Consider the following 14,038-nt stretch of genomic DNA (forward strand, 5'->3'; position numbering starts at 1 on the left):
GGCTTCCGGGAAAGGTAGTTTGTTCAGCTTTGCTGGGAGCATTCCTGCGGTCTGCGCGCTCCCGGCTCTTTTTCCTCCTGCCTTCTGCTCGCGGGGGTTGAATCATGCAGCTTTCGCCTAAAGCAAAGTGTCACACGACGATCCCTTAGCCGAGGCTTTTTGCTTTGTGCGGTGATTCCCTTGGCTCCCTCAACTCCGTTACCTACCATGGATCAGCTGTGATCTACAGCATTTCGTCGGTTCTGCCCCATTCGTCCTTACAAATGCTGACTTGCATCTCAAGCAAACATTTCTGACAGAGATCCTGGAAGTCCCTGACGGGCCTAGAATAGGGAAAAACCTGTTGTTTCCTTTGACAATCAGAAGGCAGTTCATAACTGGTAGAACAGTTGCCTATGTTATCATATTGATTTGGCACGTGCTTTTAGTACTTATGTGTGTTTTAAAATTGCTTTTGTTCTAGTAAGCAGTATGTAAATAAATTTTGTTAAATGTTTTTTTTAAAAAAAACCTAACAGCTGTTTCGAGTCCTCACTTCCAAGATAAGAGCTAATTCTCCCACATAACTCTTGGGCAGAACTGCAGTTGATTCCTGGTCATCTGCATTAAAAAAGAAAAATGTTTTTGGCCCTTGTACCTCACTTTACCAACATGCCCAGGGCAGCTTCTCTCTTTATAAATGGCTTGGATGAAGGAATAGAGGGGATGCTTATCAGATTTGCAAATGAGACGAAGCTTGGAGAGGGAACATCTTTATCCCAGTCTGCATCTGTATTGGAACTGTTTTTATATATGGAATTGTGTATCACCTTAAAAGATAAAGCTTTTGCACATTAAATTTGGTTTAGATAAAACAAAGTGTAGGCAGGTTGGTATGCCTAGCTGGCTGGCAGCTTTAGCAGGTCTTGCTGGTCCTCAGTTTAAAGAAGGAAGTAGGGTAGGGTCAAGTCACATTGCTCAAGTGAAGGATGGAAAATGCATGACTCTTACATGAGTTATATGGGATAATCTTGTGGTCACTTTAAAAGCCTTTAAACTTACTTCTGCTTCAGTTTTACCAGTCTAGAATATACATGGAATAATCTATGAGCACTGTCCAATATCTTAAAAACTGCTTCTTATCTATTGGTTTACAGAAACATAAGTGAGGGTAACCTTGGTTAAACTGAGGTCTGGGTCTGATCAGTGAAAGGAAGGTGGGGTATAAATGCAAGAAAATAAATATGTGTTGTAGTTTTTATGTAGAATAATAGACTGTGCTATCTTACTCAGAGGAGTGTCATTCTTCATAGTTACCATGAGAGGGCACATGCTATCTTCACCATGTCTACTCAGAAATAACGCCTATTGAATTCAGTGTGACTTACTTCCAGACAATTGGGGTTACTTCTGCAGTCTAAGTCACATGTCTATTCAGAAGAAAGTCTCATTGAGTTCCATGGAGCTTATTCCCAGATAAGCGGACATAAGATTGCAGCCTCATTCGCTTTCAATCTGGTGAGCTGGGACTCATTGCTGGGTCACAACTAAACTCCAGTCGCATGACACCAACAGTAAAGGTAAAGGTACCCCTGACCGTTAGGTCCAGTCACGGACGACTTGGGGGGTTGCGCGCTCATCTTGCTCTATAGTCCGAGGGAGCTGGCATTTGTCCACAGACAGCTTCTGGGTCCTGTGGCCAGCATGACTAAGCCACTTCTGGCGAACCAGAGCAGCGCACGGAAAAGCCGTTTACCTTCCCGCCAGAGCAGTACCTATTTATCTACTTGCACCTGACGTGCTTTCAAACTGCTAGGTGGGCAGGAGCTGGGACCGAACAACGGGAGCTCACCCCATCACAGGGATTCGAACCACCGACCTTCTGATCGGCAAGCCCTAGACTCTGGTCCAAATATATAGTAAAAGCTTGAGTGAGTCCCCATATGTATGTTTGGGTTAAAGGAGTTTCCAGAGTGAAAAGATTGAAGACTTCTGGCCTGATATTATTATTAGTGTGATATTAAGCATATTTAGGGACGCGGGTGGCACTGTGGGTTAAACCACAGAGCCTAGGACTTGCCAATCAGAAGGTCGGCGGTTCGAATCCCTGTGACGGGGTGAGCTCCCGTTGCTCGGTCCCTGCTCATGCCAACCTAGCAGTTCGAAAGCACGTCACAGTGCAAGTAGATAAATAGGTACCGCTCCGGCGGGAAGGTAAACGGCATTTCCGTGCGCTGCTCTGGTTCACCAGAAGCAGCTTAGTCATGCTGGCCACATGACCTGGAAGCTGTACGCTGGCTCCCTCGGCCAATAAAGCGAGATGAGCGCCACAACCCCAGAGTCGGCCACGACTGGACCTAATGGTCAGGGGTCCCTTTACCTTTACTTTAAGCATATTTACTCAGAAGAATTTCCTAATGACTCTAATGGGACTTGGTCTTTATTTAATGGGTGCCAAGCAAGCTGCCTTAGGCTGCAGTCCCTTACCCACTCAACTAGGAATAAGCCACAGTTAACACAGTGGGATGTACAGCTGAGAAAAACACGGGGTTCTAGGAGGGGTAGTACCTCTGGTGGGGGACATGTTGTGCTCCTTCTAGGGTACTTTGGTCCCCACCCTGCAGCACTCAGCAGTCACCAATGGCTCCTAGAAGATGTCTGCATGTGACAGCAGCCACAACCAGGGAACTTAATTATACTCCAGTGCAATTCTGATATAGGTGGAATTGCAAATTTGCTACTGAATTCTTGGCTTTTCCAGAATCCTAACATCCCTACTAAATGTTTGTTTCCACTCAAAAAGTCAGAATTCAGACAGGTTGGAGATATACTGAACATGGGATGAACTTGCTGCACGCACACACAGAGATGTGCAGATAATAATAATAATAATAATAATAATAATAATAATAATAATAATAATTTATTTGTACCCCGCCCATCTGGCTGGGCCTCCCCAGCCACTCTGGGTGGCTTCCATAGAAACCAAAAATACACTAAAATATCACACATTAAAAACTTCCCTGAACAGGGCTGCCTTAAGATGTCTTCTGAATATCAGGTAGTTATTTGTTGCTTTGACATCTGATGGGAGGGCATTCCACAGGGTGGGCGCCACTACCGAGAAGGCCCTCTGCCTGGTTCCCTGTAGCTTTGCTTCTTGCAAGGAGGGAACCGCCAGAAGGCCCTCGGCGCTGGACCTCAGCGTCTGGGCAGAACGATGGGGGTGGAGACACTCCTTCAGGTATACTGGGCCGAGGCCATTTAGGGCTTTAAAGGTCAACACCAACACTTTGAATTGTGCTCGGAAACGTACTGGGAGCCAATGTAGGTCTTTCAAGAGCGGTGTTATGTGGCCTCGGTGGCCGCTCCCAGTCACCAGTCTAGCTGCCGCATTCTGGATTAGTTGTAGTTTCCGAGTCACCTTCAAAGGTAGCCCCATGTAGAGCGCATTGCAGTAGTCCAAGCGGGAGATAACTAGAGCATGCACCACTCTGGCGAGACAGTCCGCGGGCAGGTAGGGTCTCAGCCTACGTACCAGGTGGAGTTGGTAGACAGCTGCCCTGGACCCAGAATTGACCTGCACCTCCATGGACAGCTGTGAGTCCAAAATGACTCCCAGGCTGCGCACCTGGTCCTTCAGGGGCACAGTTACCCTATTCAGGACCAGGGAGTCCTCCACACCTGCCCGCCTCCTGTCCCCCAAAAACAGTACTTCTGTCTTGTCAGGATTCAACTTCAATCCATTAGCCGCCATCCATCCTCCAACCACCTCCAGGCACACCTTTGTGTGCTCAACCTGTGCCTGGAAATAAAAATGCGCCTTGGGGTTCCTTCCAAAACTACAATTCATTGGTTCTATGATTCTGTGAGTGATTGGTTAATTTATTGTTCACATGGAAGATGGAACAAAGCTCTTTTCTCCTGTTCTGGAAGGTGGGACTTGAACCCAGAGGTTGGGTGGCCATTGTCATGGGTACTTTAGCTGAGATTCATGCATTGCAGGGAGTTAGACTGGATGACCCTTGGGTCCCTTCCAACTCTACTCTATAATTCTATTATTATTATTATTATTATTAATTATTATTATTATTATTGAAATAAATAAAAATTTGTGCAGCTCTTTGTGGTTAAAAAGACAAATTGAGAAGCAAATTAAATAATTAGTTCTTCATCTTCCAGACTCCAACTATGAAGCCTGACCTCATAATTTCTGGTTGGTGAAGCTAAAAATTGCTTGTAGTGGTTGCTGTGGCAATGCATTAGCTTCCCACGCACAGTACAACACATTTTTGCCCTTTGGTTGTACTGAAACTCTATTCTTACAGAAATTACCAGATTAAAAATAAACCCAAACCCTAAAGAGCTAGGTATGGCTCATACTTAAATATTGTACAATGCACTTTGTATCAGAGGTAGACTATTGATAGTCTACATATACCGTATTATCATCTTGCTGAGTAGCATCAAAAGCAAGAGTCTCGAACATGGTGCCTGTGGCAAACACTCTTTCCAGTGCGTTTTCCTGTCACTTTGCTTCTCACTGAAGTCTGATATTTGGGGGGAGTTGGCTTGTTGTGCAGGTTCTCCCAATAAACTGTAATTGAACAACCTGACTTTGCTGATGCATGACTGAACCCCACTCAAAAATATTGACAGCCGGAAAGTGCCCTAAGTCTTTAGTACAACGGACCTGATTACCAACATGGATACAGCTGGGGGAATAAACTTGCGTGAGAGGAAATATCCTCTGCTCAGTTTGATGGATGAATGATGAGCTTTGAAAGATCATGTTCCAGACTGAAGCTTTGGGTATCACTCATCCACAGCAAAACGGAAAGGTAATTTTGGTTGCAAGTGTTTGCTAGGGTTGGGTCTAGCCTCCAGGTGGCAGTAGTCCCTCATCAGCACCACCCCAAATCTCAATCATCCACAGATCAAAGAGTTGTGAATATCACTGTTTCATGCCTCACTTGAGAGCTCAGCTTACTAGAGTTATATACAATAAGGTTTCCCATAGAGAAAAGTGTTTGAAACCAAGAATACAAAGGGGAAACATAACCCACTACAGACTTATTCTGTGTATGACCCAATGAAACTAGTGAAAGTAGTCCAAGATGTTCCATGTAATTTAGGGGTCGGGGCTCTTTTTCAGACTGAGCGCCACATTCCCTTGTCGGGAACCTTCCGGGGTCACAATGATTGGCACTGCCAGAGGCAAAAGAAGGCAGAGCAGTGAATATGACTCCTACCTTTGTACTGTAGGCTACCTTCCAGCCACACAAAGATCAGAGGTTTCTATATACACAAATACTTGTATCTTTCATCCTGGCAAGCAAGACAACGACAATGACTTTTTCAGACTATTATATCGTTCTTTGTGCTACGTTTATTGGCTTGTTTGTAGTTGTTTTTTACTGTATTTATTTGAATAGTTTTATTTGTTACCCTAGAATCTTTTGATGATACGTATTTTAAATAAATAGCAACTCCATGCAAGCATATGACCTATGGGGAATGAAGCATTGTGGCCCTGATGACTCTACCTTTTGGGGACAATGAAGTCATGGTGAATGCTATAAAACAGGTACATCCAACTCTCTAGAGACTGTGATCTACTCCCAGTAAGAAGGTAAAGGGACCCCTGACCATTAGGTCCAGTCATGGCCGACTCTAGGGTTGTGCGCTCATCTCGCTTTATTGGCCAAGGGAGCTGGCGTACAGCTTCCGGGTCATGTGGCCAGCATGACTAAGCCGCTTCTGGTGAACCAGAGCAGCACACGGAAACGCCTTTTACCTTCCCGCCGGAGAGGTACCTATTTATCTACTTGCACTTTGAGGTGCTTTTGAACTGCTAGATTGGCAGGAGTCTACTCCCAGTACTGTATAATAAAACTGGCAGTGGTCTACCCATTGTCATTATTGCCCAGAGTTGTTGAGCTTTTTGGGGGGATGATTACATAAAAACGATCACAACACAGTACGCTGTCCTCCCTCCTTACAACACTCTGACACCAATGCAGGAAATACTAGCTTTCAAGGGGGCACAGCGCACCGTGATCAATCAGGAGCACACACGCGATCACTTTTCTTAATCCCACGATCGACCTGGAGCACACTGCCTGTTAAGTTGTGGATGAACATATCAGATGACGCAGCGATTCTTCAAACAGCTCTTCTTTATTCACAGGCCAGAACTGCAGAGTTCAGCCAGCCTGCTTATATAGAGCTCCACTAGAACACAACAGTAACCATTTTCTGTAACTATCCAATCACTGAACGTCACTTTCGATCCCTTATTTGCATATGTGGACCTGAACTATCTACAGTATCCCCCTGCTGGCCCAGGGTGAGAACTTCAGTACATAACACTGCCAATCTGCCGGTTGGCCGTGGTCGACCAGTTGAACATGTCTGCTATAACAGAATTCAGTCTCCCACCCTGCTTCCTAGGAAGGTCATTCTTCCTTTTTGTTCTTCCGTTAATGAGATTAGCTGTGCTCTGCCACTACAGTCAGAGGCAGGAATGCTTCTGAATACGAGTTAATGGAAACCGCAGGAGAGGAGAGTGCTGTCCTGCTTGGGTCCTGTTTGCAGGTTTCCCACAGGTATTCGCTTGGGCGTGGTGAAAACAGGATGCTGAACTAGACGGGCCACTGGCATCTTGCAGGCTCTTACGTTCTTATGTGGTTATGCAATATGCCATCATCATTTAACTATGAATTTAACAGCACAGTTATGGGCTTTCCTACCTGTCTCATACTGAAGCCTTGAGTGCTGAGTGCAGTGATGCACACCTGTGCAGTGACCTTTTGAAAATGCCCCAGGGTGCTAGCTAACACAATCTACCCACGTAGAAAAAATTAATACTGTAATTACCTGTCTCCACATTGCCAAGAAGCCCAGGACACGCAGTGAGGAAAGCTGCTGCCTCTCCTTGCCCTGAGGCTGCTGCCCCTGCAGACAAGAGAGAGAGAGAGAGAGAAATGGGTTTGAAGCCGGTTCTCATCTCCACCTCTGCAAGTGGTTTCACACACTTCAAAGCTCGTCTTTCTGTCTGTCTCCATGCAGACCAGTTGCAGAGATGAAGGAGTGGAAGGCAATTATTTCAGTAAAATTGTTCTGGATGCCACACCAATAAAAAACACTCCCATAGCCAGACTGATGCTTAAGCTATGTATTCAGGGCTGCAATTAGCAAAATTTAAACTTAATGTATTTCAGTTGCTTCTGCTCTTTAGATGGCAATGTGTTTTACTTCACATGTTTACCAAAATGCGGCAAGTCAAACCTGGTGCATTTGAGGGCCTCTTTCTGCTGGATTTCTGCCCCAAAGTCTTTCTATCTCGATGGTGGAAGAACATGTGTTTTGGGACAGAAGTGTTTTCCAAGGACTAATTAAGAGGTTTCTGTTTAGACAGTTCTATCTGACATAAAATGGTTGCTGGGTTATTGTTGCTGTAGATTGCTGTATTTTGACTGCTCTTTTTTTTTATAAAAAAAAGCAAGCTTTGATATTTGTTTTACTGTGCATTTTTAAATTTATATAAGCTGCCATGAGAACCTGTTTACAGGTTAAAAAGTGGGATATAAAATTGTAAATAATTAAATTTTAACTAAATGTTACAGTGGCGGCTATGTTCTTCTACCTTCATTGTCAGAAGCAGTATTATTATCATTATTATTTTTTCACCCAAGGATCACAAGGCAGTTTACAATGTTGTATACCTCTGAATACCAGTTGCAGGGAATAAACCACAACTGTATTCGGCTAGTCACTGTCTCTCAGCCTGGCCCACCTCGTAGGGCAGTTGTGAAGATAAAAAGGAGAGGGAGGGAACCATGCATGCCACCTTGAACTCCTTGGAGGAAAGGTAGAATATGAAGGTAATAATAAATAAATATGAATACCTACATACAAACAGGACCTTTCCACACTTACTATCTATTAAAAAACAGCTGCAACTCCAACCTGTTGAGCAACATTTACTGTCTGAATAAGCAGCTATGGGTTGTTAGTTAGAAGGAAAGCAGCAGAGTGGTATTTTGTGTCCATGGACAAGCATTTACATGTGTGCATGCTAGAATCAAGATGGAATCATCTCCATATTCAGAAATTTAACTTCTACACCATAATCCTCCACACTCCAATTTGAAAGTAAGTCCTGTTGATTTCAGTGGGACTTAATGCCAGGTAAGTGTGTGCAGGATTGCAGTCTTAGATACCCCAAAGAAGGAGCCTGAAACCTGAAATACTCCACAGACTGCATGGATGGTTTCCACAACATTTATTTTCTATGTTTATTGCATATACGGCCTAGGACCCTTGTACTTACGGGACTGCCTCTCCTGGTATGCCCCGTGGAGGACCTTACAGTCCACAAACAACAATGCTTTAGAGGTCCCAGGCCTCAAGGACCAGCACGAGTGGCCGGGCCTGGTGAAATTTTAATTCCTTACCCCTACGGTTATGATTCGTGGGTTCCCACTTAATTTTATTTTGATTTTAAATGTGATTTGAATTGTATTTTAAACTAATCATTTGATTTTGTGTTTTTAATGTATTTTATATATTTGGTGTATAAATAAATTATTATTATTATTATTATTTTAATGCATCAAATATATAATGTAGCATTGCATCGTTTTGAAATGTAAGCCACTTCACGACCCTTTTGAGGACTGACAGGTAGGGTAGAAATAATAAACAAATAATTTCCTCCCAAAGGCAAAATACGGACAAAATAGGCACCATTTCTTCTCCCAAGGGACAGGTAACAAAAATGAGGATTGTCCCTACCTTGGTAAACAGGGATAGTTGTCGTGTTTTACAAGCTGCAAAAGGGATCAATGGGGAAAGCAAGGAGCATGCATGTGTGATCTCATGTGTGCACATCTATGTCAGAAGCACTATCTACTATAACAACAGGCTCATGAAGGGGTTTGCCAACTTCAAACATGTCTTCCTCACAAGCGGTGGGCAAAGGCACAGGTAGGGGTGTGACTGGTTTGGATATACCGGGAGCAGAGCTTCTGGGGCACTGCAGCAAGTGCCACAGCTATGAAGTCCAACCGAAGGTGAGAGGCAGGAGGGAGGGTGGATTTGGGCATTGCACAGAGCGCCACTGAAATTTGAGATGCTAAGGTTCACCACTGATGTGAGCCCTTGTTGTGACAGATTTTAAGATAGCTACAAAACAACCCTCCATACACAATAATAATTGTCTGTTTCTTATACCAACATATCATCCTTTCCTGGAAAGGAAAGGCAAAAAGTAATCCCATATATTCCAGCAGCCTTATATGACATATCAGAAAGTTAAGAAATAATATAAAGGGCTCTCACATACAGGAGGTCCTGTTTAGCTATGTTGTCGTTGTCTTCTTCTTCTTCTTCTTCTTCTTCTTCTTCTTCTTCAAGTGTTTTCCCCCCAGGCCAGCTCTTCCAACATTAAAACAAGATGTAATTTTGAAAATGTCGGTGTGTCTATGAATATGAAATGAGAGAAGATATGTCTGCCTTTCCCAACATGGAATCATCCAGATGTTTTGTGACCAGCCAGCAAGAGAGCACCAGGTTGAGGAATGCTGGAATAACTTAACTGGGAAAAATCGTAACTTCCAAAAGCATTCCTCAAGTCCTAAGCAAAAGGGAGGGGGGGAAGATGTACAGTATTAATATCCTTCTTTGCTATTCTTTTTCCATGTTATTTCCATTCATTTGTGTTATTAACTCACCAGGGCACTCCTGCCTTTAAAAGGTAGCGAGAGAAGCCAAGAAGAAGCTGATTCATCTGATCTAGTCACATTCTTAGGAATCCTGGGGGCTTTGTGCACGGTTATGAGGGCAAGCGCCATGTGGGTGGCCAAGTTTCCCCCTCAAGACCTGAATTCCAACAAGAAATATGGGGAGTAGTTGAACTATGTTATACAACAGGATCAGCCAGAGGCACTGTGTTCAGCAGTCATGGTGAACAGTCCTTCTAAAAAGATATAATAAACAAAAGGGCAGTGTCTCTGTGTGAGGGTTCTCTTTATTTACATCAGGAGTGGGCAATACGTTAGCCTAGCATTGCATGTGGCCCTCAGTTCAATTTAATGTGGCCCTTGGCTTAATATCAAAGGCCTGCTGCAAGATGATGGTTCAGATCTCTGGCAAGAGAGACTCTTATACCACAGTCTCCTGGGAAGGAAGGAAGGAAGGAAGGAAGGAAGGAAGGAAGGAAGGAAGGAGAAACAAGAGAGGGGTGAATGCGGCTTTCTATTTGAGAATCCTTTCTTTTTTCCTATTATTATTATTATTATTATTATTATTATTATTATTATTATTTATTTGCTAATTTAATGAAGAAAAAAATAAGCCACAATCAGTTCAAATTCTGAATACAATAACCAGCAGTGCTTACATTTTAAACATATAAGCTAAAATAAGCCCTCCAAATATCCAGCAAGGTATCCACAAAAAATTGACATCAATATGAAATATTGTGGCCAGTGCCATGAGATCCTCAGAATGTTGTGTAATAGATGGTGGGTATTTATCTTTCCAGGCTCAAAAGTAAAAGTCTCTTAGCAACCATAAGGGCTTATGAAATTCACATCTATCCCAATACTACATGAATATAATTTAAAAGTACAATGAACATCTGAAAATATTGATGATTTTGCCATTACAAAATTGATGTGAATAACAACTTCGGACCAAAAAAGAAGATATCACTGGAGAAGCCCACACCATGTACCTCACTGAGGCATTCTTAGTATTGCATGGTCAGCATTTACTGTATTTTTCTGTCTATAAGATGCCCCCATGTATAAGATACCCCCCTATTTTGGGGGACTCTGATTTAAGAAAATCCACCCTTGGCACTATCCATGTATAAGATGCCCCCCAATTTTTGACATTATTTTTTAGGGGGGGGGGGGAAACTAGTCTTATACAGTACACAGAAGAATAACTGTAACTGTAGAATTCTTTCTAAGCATGCCTTTTAACATTTTCATATTATATGTGCCAAATAACTGAAGGAGGAAGGTACACTGAATGCACTTATGTCTAAAAATGTTTCATTGTAGTTTGTGTGGCTTTCTCAAGTCTGTAAATAAGCAGGATGTAAATTTATAATCCACCGTTTTGTTTTCTCACATTACAGATATGAAGGAGATTGTGTCCATCAAATCCTGTGTGACGTTCAATGATAAGAATTTCTCATGCCTATCTCATCGGTCCACATGGCAATAGAGGACAACCAGTGACTGGCCTGCTTGAAATGAGAATGTAGCCTGTCTTCCCTTGACATGTTTGATTAACCCTTGGTGGAGGTGGCAGGCAGAGGCTAGGACTCAGTACGTATAGTATCTGAGACATGCTACAGAGCTTGAATTCATATGTAATGAAGAAGAATAACTCTCAGTTCCCTCAATTTCTCACTCTCAACCCTAACACTGCAGAAAGCCATCTAATTAGATTTTAATTTGATCCTGACTTGTTTTTAGGAGGTAATTATTGTTTGATTTTATATTAATATTATATATTTAATGTTAGCCGCCCTGGGCCCCGTTTCGGCCAGGGAGGACGGAATACAAACAAAAGTTGTATTATTATTATTATTATTATTATTATTATTATTATTATTATCCTAAATCTAGTTCACATTTCTGCAGCAGTTTGCAAACCAGTAAAAATAATCCACATGAAAACATATCAGCATTTTAACGCAAATTTATCCTAATAAACACATCTTAATGCAGTTTTGAATACTATACACATTTTTGTAAGCAATTTCCCCTGACACAATGCATTTATGTTATTTTCACTAATATATGCATTTATATGCACACTTTACCCTAGTATGTGAATTTTTGTACACATTACTTGGCAGGAGAAGTGCATTGCAAAATTCTGAGAATGTAGTATTTCCACCAGAGAGCACACTATTTGTGTTGGTGTTTACTGTGTAGATTGTGGCTGTGCCATAACCACAAACAATCGTCAGATATATTTTGCAATGTAATAACTGACAATGACCCACTTCTCCGCCCCCTACATGTATGTTTTAAAAAAATATCTGAAGGCTACGCACTGTAACACTGTACAATGTTAGCATAAGGGTGCTCATCTGGTGGTTATTATTTTTAAGTGGTGAAATGCAACAATTGCAACAATGCCAGCACTGTTTGAAGAACCTTTGGTTAGGTGTAATTTTATTTTCCAGTTATTTGAAGGTTCAGTGTTCCCTTTACCTTCCACTGGAGTGCTCAATTAAATCAGATTGTTGTTGGGTTTTCTTAAAGCAGCAATGCACTGCCTCTTGTCATTAAATGAACATACGATTTCACACGGGTGCCTCCAGCTTGTATATTTTGTGGGAAGAATTCAAGCACACAACGGAAATTTAGCTTTGCACAATTCAAGTGGAATAACGTGCTCTGTCACCCTATTGCAACAAACACACTTAGACTTTTTGTGGTTTGGAAGGTGATGGGGAAATACGCTGAAAAGCATGGGGTGAATAAACGATTGATAGGAAATAGGAATGGAGGAGAAATTGCATTCAGTTTGCATTTAAAAACAAACTTGCCGAATTCATGCTCTCTGAAAGAGGATGTGAACCACAACAGAGCCATCCTTCAAAATGCACACTTTTCTCAGGCATGGGGAGATGAGCAGCAAAAACCCATTAGGGCTACAGTCATATATCGGGTTGAAGTAGCTTTGGGTTGAGCATTTTCGGGTTACGCTCCACGGCAACCCGGAAGTAACAGAGAGCGTTACTTCCGGGTTTCGCCGCTCGGGCATGCGCAGACGCTCAAAATGACGTCACCCACATGTGCGGAAGCGGTGAATCGTGCGGAAGCGGCGGATCCCGTTCACATCCAGAGGTACCACTGTATTTGAGTTAGTGGCTCTGGCAATAGGTCCAGGGGGAGTTGTGGAAAGAGGCAGTGATCCACCAGTCAGCGGCGTAGCGTGGGTTGTCAGCACCCGGGGCAAGGCAAGTAATTTGCGCCCCCTAACCCCTAACCTGCCACTGCTGCCAGCTTCTTCTTGCTGCTGCCTGGTCTGGTCTGGTGTGGTTCTCTCCCGCGCTCAGCGCTGCGCTGGGCGGCCGCTGCACTGTCCCTCCCCCAGATAGTCCCTCGCTCTCTCTCCGCACCGCACGCCTGGCTCCCACCCCCTCCACAGTGGGCGGTGGATTCGCACAGCCAGCACTGCAGTGAGAGAGAGTGAGTGAGCCAGGCAGGGGCAGAGAGCTGCGAGTGCGAGCGAGCGCCTCCCCCAGATGTTGCGCCTGGTGCGGCCGGGCCCCCCCTGCTACGCTACGCCACTGCCACCAGTTACCTTAGGTTACATTACCATAGGCAGTGCTTTTTTGTGGTGGGGAACGCAGGGGTACGTATACCCCTAAACATTTTGTGAATCTAAGTTTGGCCTCATTGAAGGGCAGTATTTCAATATGAGTAGGGAAATGAGAGTATCCCTAAACATATTTTTTTTATAAAAAAAACCCATTGACCTTAGGTAACCAAAAGGCTGCCAGCAGCCCTTTGAAGTGGGCTGCTGTTTCCTCATTTTAAAAGATGAGGAACAGAGAGGCTTGCAACCCTCTCCATCATGTCTAGACGCCCCTTTCAACAAGATCATTGGTGTCGCAACGCCAAGAGCCACTCTCAGCCTTGCCCGGCACAGTTCCCTGGTGCCTCCTTAAGAACGAGGAGAAAGGGGCGGGCAGATTCTTTCTAACCAGATTCAACTCCTCCCGCTAGTTAATCCACCTTCCTTACAAGGCTACTGCTAGAAGCTGGTTTCCCCCTCCCTTTGAAAAAGAGCAGAGCCAGAGCTGACAGCGGCACAGGAGGCTGCAAGAAGAGCGGGACCGTGGCTCCAGGTCTTTTGGAAGAAGCAAATGCAGCGTGGCTTCAGCAGCTCAGCATCCTTATAGTCTCTGTGCAGCCCAGGCCCTGGAGAAAGGGGCAAGTTCTTCCCAAGGAAAATACAAAAACATACGAAGCCAATCTGCAGATAATTGTGGGTGGAAATGCTCTGCAAAGGTAAATGG

At 43.6% G+C, this 14,038-nt stretch overlaps 1 protein-coding gene across 1 annotated transcript in view; it reads left to right on the top strand.

Annotated features, from left to right (window-relative positions):
- Nucleotides 1-13,755: 13,755 nt before the first annotated feature.
- The window catches only part of BOK (BCL2 family apoptosis regulator BOK), a 30,509-nt gene continuing 30,226 nt past the window's right edge, over nt 13,756-14,038 (top strand). Inside the window, exon 1 of the mRNA XM_082221964.1 lies at nt 13,756-14,030. The gene's annotated coding sequence lies outside the window, so the exon portion shown is untranslated. The remainder of the gene's footprint in view (nt 14,031-14,038) is intronic.

The sequence above is a fragment of the Podarcis vaucheri genome (genome assembly GCF_965113315.1).
Source record: "Podarcis vaucheri genome assembly, chromosome: 5".
NCBI classification, from domain to species: Eukaryota; Metazoa; Chordata; class Lepidosauria; order Squamata; family Lacertidae; genus Podarcis; species Podarcis vaucheri.